Source organism: Schistocerca piceifrons, chromosome 5, assembly GCF_021461385.2.
Source record: "Schistocerca piceifrons isolate TAMUIC-IGC-003096 chromosome 5, iqSchPice1.1, whole genome shotgun sequence".
Classification (NCBI taxonomy): Eukaryota; Metazoa; Arthropoda; class Insecta; order Orthoptera; family Acrididae; genus Schistocerca; species Schistocerca piceifrons.
Window position 1 is genome coordinate 421,340,454 of NC_060142.1, and position 11,334 is coordinate 421,351,787.

Genomic DNA, 11,334 nt, shown 5'->3' on the forward strand with positions numbered 1-11,334 from the left:
AACCACGGGGCAGTGAATCTACGGAACATGCATTACTGGTCCGTGGACAATCCTCGCTGGCTCAGACAGGTAGAGCGACAGCGACCGTAGACTGTAAATGTATGGTGCGGAGTCATTGGCGACCACCTCACTGGTCCTCACTCATTGCAGGGGCCCAAACAGCTGCAACATACATCGCGTTTCTACAGAATGATCTGCCAACGTTGCTCGAAAATGTCCCACTTGAAACGCGTCGACGTATGTGGTATCAGCATGATGGTGCACCTGCACATTCCGCAATTAACACTAGGCTGACCCTTGACAGGATGTTCGACGGGCGTTTCATAGGACGTGGAGGACGCATAAATTGGCCAGCCCGTTCTCCTGATCTTACACCTCTGGACTTCTTTCTGTGGGGTACGTTAAAGGAAAATGTGTACCATGATGTGCCTACAACCCCAGAGGATATGAAACAACGTATTGTGGCAGCCTGCGGCGACATTACACCAGATGTACTGCAGCGTGTACGACATTCATTACGCCAGAGATTGCAATTGTGTGCAGCAAATGATGGCCACCACATTGAACATCTATTGGCCTGACATGTCGGGACACACTCTATTCCACTCCGTAATTGAAAACGGAAACCACGTGTGTACGTGTACCTCACCCCTCATGGTAATATACATGTGCGTCAGTGAAAAAGACCAATAAATAGGTGTTAGTATGTGGACTTAATGTGCTGTTCCAGTCTCTTCTGTACCTAAGGTCCATCACAGTACCCTTTGGATCCCTACGTAATTCGATGCTCTCCGATACACACGATCGAACAGCGGAGGAGTGGTACTCAAGCGTCAACTTTAGGTTACGATATCTCCGGATGTAATTAACATTTTACAATGCAACAAACGGCACTGATTACGTATTTGTTTATATGTTCAGATGTGCTGACAAAACTAACGTAGTTCCATTTAAAAAAACGTAGGTTTGTGTTAAAAAACATACTTCAGTTCATTTTTGTATGGTTTGTATTAACCAATTACACTAGCCCCTCTCCTCACGTTCGGTCTGTGGAATCGATTCCTCAGTTTTTGATGTGGTTTACGAAATATATCCAGCGGCAATGTTAAGTGACTCACCCTGTATATTGGTTTAAGCATCGATGCATATGGACGCACAATGATGTATTACAACATTACAGCAAGTAAGTTACAGAATTTTCGTTAGCAAATACTTGATGAAATAGTAGGTTGAAGATTTATAGATTCTGATGTAAGCAACCAAACTTGAGAAATTAATGCAAGCTTGTGTATCCCGCTCTAACCCCAACGGCGTCCACTTTAACCGAAAGTGCTAATATCCGTTAAATACGGCGAAACCGAACATAGGTTGATAACAATGTAAGCAATCTAGTAAAAACACAGTGACGGTATTAAATGTCGCAGTGAAATTTGTAGTTAATTAAGTCAAAATAAAAAAGAGTATGTGTCGTTAACAACACCTGATTTTTAAAAAACTGTAAGATGTCCGAATAGAATTTGAGGACCCCCACAGCAAGTATGTGCGAGTTTTCTAGATGATGATTTTCTATGAAATCGACGTTCTGTTGTTGAGTGGTATCTTGCCCATTGAACCCATCCTTACAGACAGCTCTTCACATTGCTTGCACACTGGTCTCATAAATTACAGGATCAGTCAAGAGATCGTTAAACTTCCAGGAAAAACTTTTGTAGAACAGCTCGAAGAACAGATTGTCAGTATCATGTCATGTGGTGAAAAAGACGTAGGGGGGAGTGACTAGATAATATTTTGAAGTAGAACCCATGTCCGAAAACGTACCGTTTCCGTGCTACAACTATTTGAAAACATGTTTGTAACTGGGTCACTTTCATAAGTTATTGATTAGGCGTGACCTAGTATATATCACTTGCTTCACATTTCCACTCATTAATAGCTAAAAAAATTGCTCGTATACTCGTTGACGGATTCCCTTCAACGTTAGGCAATACGGCCTCTTCCAATTCGGGTGTGTGGAGTTTCCTTGGAGCACCACAGTCACGCCTGGTGAACGTCAAGGCACTCTTCTCGAAGCCGCTGTGTAACTGGGACGGAAAGCATATGCGACGTATTAGGACTTGGTGGAGAACTATCTTGACAAAGGTGACAACTAGCTCTTTTATTACCGTGAGCTTCACCATTCAGAAGCATCGTGTCGCTGTATATTCTGCAAAGGTGTACTCAACCACGTTGCTCTAACACTCACAAGTATGTAAAGGAGACTCGAACCGTGTCAGAGACGTACCACAGACATCAAATGGCGTCAGCCAATCCGACATAGCCAACCTCCATCGTGACTATCGCGTTGCATACCTACATAGCAAACAATTTTTAATATGGCTGTAGCACGAAAACATTATGTTTTCGGAAATGAGAGTTCTTATTCAAAATATTATATACTCGCTCCTCTCTACAATTCCTAGAAGCTTATGACGGGAATTTCCTAACACCCTGTGTTTAACAATGTTTCTTAAGGGGCTCCGGAACGCCCTATACTTGCAATGTTAAAATAACGCTTATAAATTACATCTTTCCTCACAAAGTATTTGAGGTAGGAAGTTGAACTTCTTACAGATTATTTGTTGGAATATGGGCTACAACTTAACACAGGGATTTTACAAAATTTTAGTTCAGTTATTAAAGATGATTTTTTTTAATTGTAATGAAAATTCACAACATTTTTTGCAATTTTTTATTTATATATTCAAAAATATACAGTTTTTTGGAAAAAGGCTGTGTTAAATTATGCAGAAGGTACTGTGTAACATTTACTGAAAGTTTGAAACAAATATGTTTGGAAGATCCTTAGAAAACATGTAATTGGTATGAGAAAATAAAAGTTTTGGGAATCGAGCGACAAAGATTGGAATAACTTTTTAGTGCATTCCAGGTCCATAGGATGGATTATCTTCATCCTCTGCAAACTCCTCCTCCAGCTTCCTCTTGTTCCTCCTCCTGTTTACTCTTGCTTGTATTTATAGACTCTTTACAGCCCTGTCTGCAGCCCGAAGGCGTTCCTTGTCTAAAGCAAGCATCGCTCGTTGTTGTGTTCGTAGATTTTGCTACCATTTTCTTCAGTTGCAGTTACTGCAACACTGTTCCAAAAGGTGGTCATGTATGAACACTTATCACATTTCAGTTGTATTTCACTAGCAAGTCCTACGTGCTTTATTATGGAGAGTTCCAGACCAACTTCACTACAATGAATACATCTTACACAGTTTGAAAAAATTCCTTTGAGAACCGACATATCAAATATTTCATTCACATCCGATTCGCCCATAAAACATTCATAGTTTTCACTCATTGAACCAAGCTTCTTCTGTGAAATATTTTCTTTCCCACTTTGACTGCTATGGGCAGGTGTACTTGAGAGGTTAGGTTCACTCACTTGGTTATCGTCTTTATTGTTTACAGTAATAACACATACCTTTGGCTTTCCAACATTTCTCCTTTTCTTAAAAGCCTACAGAGGATTTCTAATAACTTTACTTTTACTCATTATTATACCTCAACAAAACAGAGACTCAAGAAACAGAATTAATTACGAATATTTTCGAGATAACGACAGAGTAAATAAACATGAAACAATCGACAATCACACCAGCGATATATATTGAACCATCACAGGTTAGCCACAACACATACTTTATCTCACATCACTAAAATGTACCTGATGAACACGGACGTTAATAATAACACCATTTGACAGCAGTTTAACAGCGCCACATTGGGTCACGTCCATGTAGAACACATTTCAAAAAAAATTTAAAAATAGTTGTAGTCTTCGGAATTGAATAAATTATATATCTATTAAAAGGTAATAGTCTGCAGATTCAGAAAACGCAAAAAAGTAAAAATTGAACTTTTCATGATTTTGAGCCTTCCGGAGCCCCTTAAATGATAAAAAGTCACTTGATAGAACACAGACAAGAGACAAGTAAATAGTCCCCGTCTGTCTCACAGTCTGAAAGCACTAATTTGGTCTGCGCTACAACGAAAATAATAGCTTGAGAATTGGTTCAGAAGGATTAAACTGACTCATTACCTCAAAAGAGAACTTTTTCCACTATCCGATAATACTGACTGTCACTTTAATAATTTTCTGACTTCCATGTGGAATTAATGGTGGGCACACTGGTAACATTCCTCGATCTCCCTTCCATTTGTAACTTCCGGTACTTTACAGCCACGCGGAGTGGCCGCGTGGTTTGAGGCCCCATGTCACGGATTGCGCGGCCCCTCCCGCCGGAGGTTCGAGTCCTCCCTCGGTCATGGGTATGTGTGTTGTTCTTAGCATAAGATAGTTTAATTTAGTTTAAGTAGTGTGTAAATCTAGGGACTGATGACCTCAGCAGTTCGGTCCCTTACGAATTCACACACATTTGAAAATTTGGTATTTTACAAATGTGTTTAAAAAACTTCTTCCGCATTTATAGAAACAATTCGTCCATTTAGTGTATTTCTCAAAATATCAATAAAGCAAATAATACTTCGGCATGTTAAACTTTCTCCAACACTGGGGCCACAGACTGTCCGTCATCACAGGCCATCCTTCTAACTGAGAACTGCTTCTGCCGCTCGCGCACGCGATTTAATAGGAGAATTCTCACCTGTTGGCCCGATCTGCTCCTCCTGGAACCTTCTAGAACACCGCCGATATGTTATTCACCTGAATTTGGTGGTTGTGCTCGATTATTTTAATAATCGTTTCGACAACGGTCTCCTTACACCGCCATTCTTCCTTTTTCTGAAAAAGCGTAAAATTTTCGAAAAAAACAAAACTCATACCTCCAAAACTCAGCGCCCTCGACTGTTAATGTGTCGTCAGACTCTCAATTGTGGCTTTGCACTTCTATAATCCTTCGAGCAACAGAATCACACTACCTCCCTTACACTCCAGAGTTTACACACAACTGAATTATTAGCACAGAATCTACCTCAATTCACTGAAATCATTGAAATGTAAGGAACGTTAAGGTAAATACTTATATGAGTATTCTATTATGATAGTCAAGCAAAGCAAAGTTCATGTGAAAATAATGAATATTACAAATATTCGAAATATCTGTACTAAATACGACAATAATTGCAGAAGTTAAACTAGGTCTCGCCTAAGTGAAATCCTTTCATAGAAACTCTTACGTGACATTTAAAAGTCATGTAATGTATTCCTTCAAAAAGCCCCTGGTAGTGGGGTTTGGCGGTTTCTGGGACAGTTTGTATTGTTATCAAATTTTTCCAAGATGACAGATCCAAGATGGCTCTCATAGATGTGGCAATGTCGCACTGACATTAAGGCGGAAATTCTAATTTTCATTGGAAACAGGGCAATTCTAGTGCCTCCAGTAATTTAGGTCTTCAACCTATCCTCCATTCCTTTGATTTTATCCATTCCCCAGTACCACCCCACCCCAGGAAATGGCAGTAAACAGTTTTAGTCCACCTGCCGCACGAGAAGGTAACGTTAGTGTACTTTTTTCGGCGAGAAATACGTTTGTGCTGGTGTTATCCTGTTTCGAGTGTGTTGCGACGGTATTTTGTTTGGTGTATAAGCATGTATGTGATTCATTATGTCTACCTGTTTTGCTGTAAAGTGGCGAGTAGCCTTCAACTTCGTGGTGAAGGAGAATTCCAACTATCGAAGACTTTCAGGTGTGTGTAGTGGTTTTAGCGGCTATATTCATGGTAAATTCCTCAAGTTTATCTCTACCAGGGCAGAGAAGCCATGTCTTTTACATAGGGGTGACAATGTGATTCCGGTAGGAATACTAGATAACAAAAGACCTATGATCAAATAAGTTGGAAATAGCTGATGTTTTTAAAACTGCTATTCTGATGGAGCAGCTGTCTGGAATATCTTAGTAGGTGCAAGTTCGTACAGTAATTTTTCCAATATTATTCTCATTCTCTTAGAATTTCAAATCTATTCATCACCTCGTCGGAAATCCACCGTCCTGGCAGCGACTTTGTCACAGACTCTTCCCACTTCTCCTCTCCAACTGTTGGATAGAGACTGTTTCCCACCATTTCGGTGGGCGAGGTGGTGGTGGAAGTGGGTGGATGACGTCATAGGAGTGGGGGGAGGGTGGGATGAGTTACGTTACGATTGTGGACGGGGCCTTTTACAGTTACACATATTTATTTTTTAAAACAGTAATTCCAGACTCAACAAAAAATAAAAAAGCCATACGTTATTAAAACAACTGTATAAGTATGAGTATTTTCAGTGTGTTACAATTTAGCGAATCACCATAAAATAAAGATATAGATAATGTTTTAAAAAAACAAGCCACTGTGATCACGGCTGAAGGCCCTACACGCCAGGAATGGCAATAATATAAAAAAATTTAAAAACCTGCTGTAAAACAGCCAACAATAGCAAAGGTTAATTTAAAAAGATAAGCAACTGATCACCAAACGAGTGAGATGAAATGATGGTAAACTTGGTAACACAACCATTTAAAAACCTACTATAACGCCAAGAATGGCAATTATACAAAAAATTTAAAACCCTGCTGTAAAACAGCAAATACTATAGCAAAGGTTAATTTAGAAAGACAAGCAACTGATCACCACACGCCAGGGACAGCAATAACATTAAAAAAAAATTAGAAATCTGCTGTAAAACAGGAAATACAATAGGAAGGGTTAATTAAAAAACAAGGAACTGATCATCACGAGGGATTAAGATATTGAGATAATAAAACACAAGAACAAAGTGGCCACAGACGGTGCTCCAGGAATCGACCTCTGAGAGGATCCGGCAACAAAGTTTATCGTGAGCGATGAGACAGGCAGCCAAGAGTTGCATTCATTTCACAAGATTGTAATTCAGACTAGTGGCAGTCTAGGAATGACTAATGATAATCTTACTGAGGTTACCTGACGTCTGATAAACCAAATGCAACGATGGAACAATGCGCCAAAAGCACTCCACTCTCTGCTCTTCGCCTCGGCGACACTACGAGGAGCAACACGAACCCAGAGATCTGGAGAATCGTGAGATATCACAATGGTGGGGTTTCTGTACTTGAATTGAAATGCTCTCATCTTAAAGCTTGCTTTATCTGGTTTACCACGAGGTCGTGTACCCTCGTGACCACAACCCTTCCATGTAGCAGCCCATGTGCGCCGCCAGTGGTCCCGGCGTGTTCCCGCACTGCGCGGACATGGCTCCTCCTGAGTCCCCAGCCGAATTGAGACACTCACACGACACGGACAAACAACCACGTCAGCAGTTACTACATATCGGTAACCGCCGCTGCCGCCACTAGTGGACAGGCAACGCTTGCAAAACGAGTGGTGCCAGTCAACATGAAGACAAACAACCACAACCATCTCAACTAAACATTACGGTCTGGCCTCCAACCAAGGGGGGAACCTAGCAACAGCGCCAACGCGAGCGGCAGCACTGCTCAAAGTAACTGCTTACAATGATAGTTTTGCAATCGTGTAAGGATACATTAACGGTCTTCGCAATATGTTACCTTTGTTTACGTTGAGGGCCGATTACCACTCTCTGCACCAAGCGTCAATCCTCTGAAGGCTTCCTGCATTTAGCTACAAGTTCCTAGAGGCTTGACTTCTCTGTATACAACAGCATCATCTGCGAAAAGCCTCATGGAACTTCCGACGATATCTACTAGGTCATTTATATATGTTGTGAAAGTTCATAATCCTATAACACTCTCCTGGGGCACGCCCAGAATTACTCTTCTGTCTGAAGACTTCTGTCCATTCTGAACGATATGCTGTGTTCTGTGTGCTACAACCTCATCAATACAATCACACAGCTGGCCTACTGTTCCATACGATCGTATTTAGTTTATTAGGCAGTAGCGAGGAACTGTACCGAACGCCTTAGGCAAATCAAGGAACACTCTGTCTACCTGGCTGCCTATATGTACTTCTTTCTGGTCTCGTGGACAAACACATCGAGCTGAGTTTCACACGATCGTTGTTTCGGAACCCATGTTGGTACCTACAGAGGAGAGTTTCAGCCTCCAGAAGTGTTACAATACGCGAGGAGAAAACATGTTTCAAAATTCTACAACTGATCGAGGTCAGAGATGTAGGCTTATACTTTCGTGTGTCTGTTCGACGACCCTTCTCGAAAACAGGAAGGATCTGTGATTTATTCCAGACATCAGGAATACTTCACTTTTCCAAAGGTCTACGGTACATTTATGCTAGAAGAGGGTCAAGCTCTTTCGCATAATCAATGCGTCAGGTCCAGTGCCTCCCCCACAGCTGAACTATTTTAGCTGCTTTTCTATCGCATACACTTTCTCTTTCTTTCGACGTTAAAGTAAGCACTACAGTTTCATCTGCCTCTGTGAAACAGTTCTGGATAAAGGCGTTTCGTATTTCGGGCTTTTCTGCGTAGTCCTCCGTTTCAATGTCATTGTGGTCACAGAGTGTCGGGAAAGATGACTTCGATCTGCGAAGATTATTCTTATTTCTGGTTTCGATGTCAAGAGCTGAACTTTTGTTTTGAAAACGAAACATTTTAGTGACAAATTTCATAAAGGAATAAATTTATTGGGAAGCAGTAGTTAGAATCCTTTGTTCGATGAACAGAGGGCTGTAGGATGTTCTTGAGTTCACACCACAAATAAATCACCGTTTTTGAACCCAGGCACTTTAGCTTGGCTTGATGAGTTACCTCAAAAATCATCCAATATGGCATTATGAAATGAAAGTAAACGTAGCATGCCAGCTTTTTTATTTTGATATCACTTATGTCTGACAACATTCGTATTGCAAACAGAAATTTGTTGAGGCACTTCAGCATTTCTGTAATATGCACCTCCCAGTTTATTATCAAGGTTTAGTCTCAAGAATTTAACACTGTAAACTTCTATTTGTTTGCAGTCATATTTTAGGCTTATAAAGTTAGGAAACATCTTACAACTTATAAACTGCTTGTAGTGTGTGTTTTTTTAAACGCTTAGTGACAAATAAATGGCTAGAAACCATTTATTAACGTCTATGAAAATTTCTAATTTACTTAAAAGGATGTTGTGATTTCGCAGTCAAATGCCTTTGACATATCGCAAATTATGCCAGTAGCCTTTCATTTATTGCTTAATGAATTCAATACTTTGTCGCTGCATGTGCAAATAGCCTTCTGAATATCAGGAGCCTTTGGAAGCTCGAATTGTGGCTTTGGCAATACATTATGGTGTCGGATGGTTAAGAAGTCCACTATGTATTATCTTTTCTGAAATTTTCGGGAATTCTAGCAAAAGTGAAACTGGACGTAAATCTGACGATATTTCTTCATCTCTTTCTTAAACAATATCTTAACTTTTACATAATTATTTAACCCATTCAGGAACAGTTCCACTGATAACTGACTGGTTACACAAATATGTTACTATGTTACTAGACTTGGGAGCAAATTGTTTAATTAACTTTGTTGATACTTCATCATAACCACAAGGATTCAATGATTTTAAAGATTTTACTGAGGAATTATTTCTACTGGTGTGGTGAGGGTCATATTCATATTACTGAAGTTATCTGGAATGACTTGTCTGAGATTCCCGTGGCAGTTTCTGCTGAAGCCGACAACCTCATCTTTACAGTAACAGCTACGAAATGTATGTTATACATTCTTGAAACACTGCACATATTTCTTACCAATGTATAATTTGCCCTTCATGGTTCGTTCTACCAGTCACCTTCACTATATCACATATTGATTTTATTGTATCTGATGTGATTGTTCTACACTCGTAATGCATTTTCTTCGATGTCCAGATTACTATCTTTAATGCTTTGCAGTATGTCTTGTAATGAGCAAAAGCATCAATATCAGAGACTTTTCTAACTGACAGATACAGTTGTCTTTTCGTTATACAGGGTATCTTTATTCCTAGAGCAATCAGTGGTTTCTTTGTAGAATTTGGTCTGCTCTGTGTGAAGTATAGGGGAAACAGCATTTAAATAAGGTGAGAACTACAGTAACAAAAGTGTATTTTTCATTTCTCTCGTGAGCACTATACACATTTTTACAGTTCATGTCTTTGAGCAGTGCCCTAAAACAATCAAGTTTTGGCCTACTGATTACCATGCTGAATTTAGTAGATTGTGTATCCTGTTCAGAGGGTACTATCATTTAACAAATTAAATGGCGTGTCATATGTTGAGAGGCCATTCTACATCTACATATATACCCTGCAAACCACAGTGAAGTGCATGGCAGAGAGCACATCCCATTGTACCAGTTATTAGGGTTTCTTTCCGTTCCATTCACGTATGAAGAATCATTGTTTCAATGCCTCTGTGCGCGCAGTAATTATTGTAATCTTATCCTCACAATTCGGAGTAGGTATTAAAATCCATGGAGAAGAAATAAAAACTTTGAGGTTCGCCGATGACATTGTAATTCTGCCAGAGACAGCAAAGGACTTGGAAGAGCAGTTGAACGGAATAGACATTGTCTTAAAAGGAGGATATAAGATGAACATCAACAAAAGCAAAACGAGGATAATGGAATGTAGTCGAATTAAGTCGGGTGATGCTGAGGGAATTAGATTAGGAAATGAGACACTTAAAGTAGTAAAGGAGTTTTGCTATTTGAGGAGCAAAATAACTGATGATGGTCGAAGTAGAGAAGATATAAAATGTAGAGTGGCAATGGCAAGGAATGCGTTTCTGAAGAAGAGAAATTTGTTAACATCGAGTATAGATTTAAGTGTCAGGAAATCATTTCTGAAAGTATTTGTATGGAGTGTAGCCATGTATGGAAGTGAAACATGGACAATACATAGTTTGGACAAGAAGAGAATAGAAGCTTTCGAAATGTGATGCTACAGAAGAATGCTGAAGATTAGATGGGTAGATCACGTAACTAATGAGGAGGTACTGAATAGAATAGGGGAGAAGAGGAGTTTGTGGCACAACTTGACAAGAAGAAGGGACCGGTTGGTAGGACATGTTCTGAGGCATCAAGGGATCACAAATTTAGCATTGGAGGGCAGCGTGGAGGGTAACATTCGTAGAGGGAGACACTAAGCAGATTCAGAAGGATGTAGGTTGCAGTAAGTACTGGGAGATGAAGAAGCCTGTACAGGATAGAGTAGCACGGAGAGCTGCATCAAACCAGTCTCAGGACTGAAGACCACAACAACAACAATATCCTCACACTCCCTATGTGAGCGATACGTAGGGAGTTGTAGTACATTCCTACAGTCGTCATTTAGAGCCTGTTCTTGAAACTTTCTCTGGATAGTTAACGGCCATCTTCGAGAGTCTTCCAGTTCAATTCCTTCAATATCTCTGTGACAC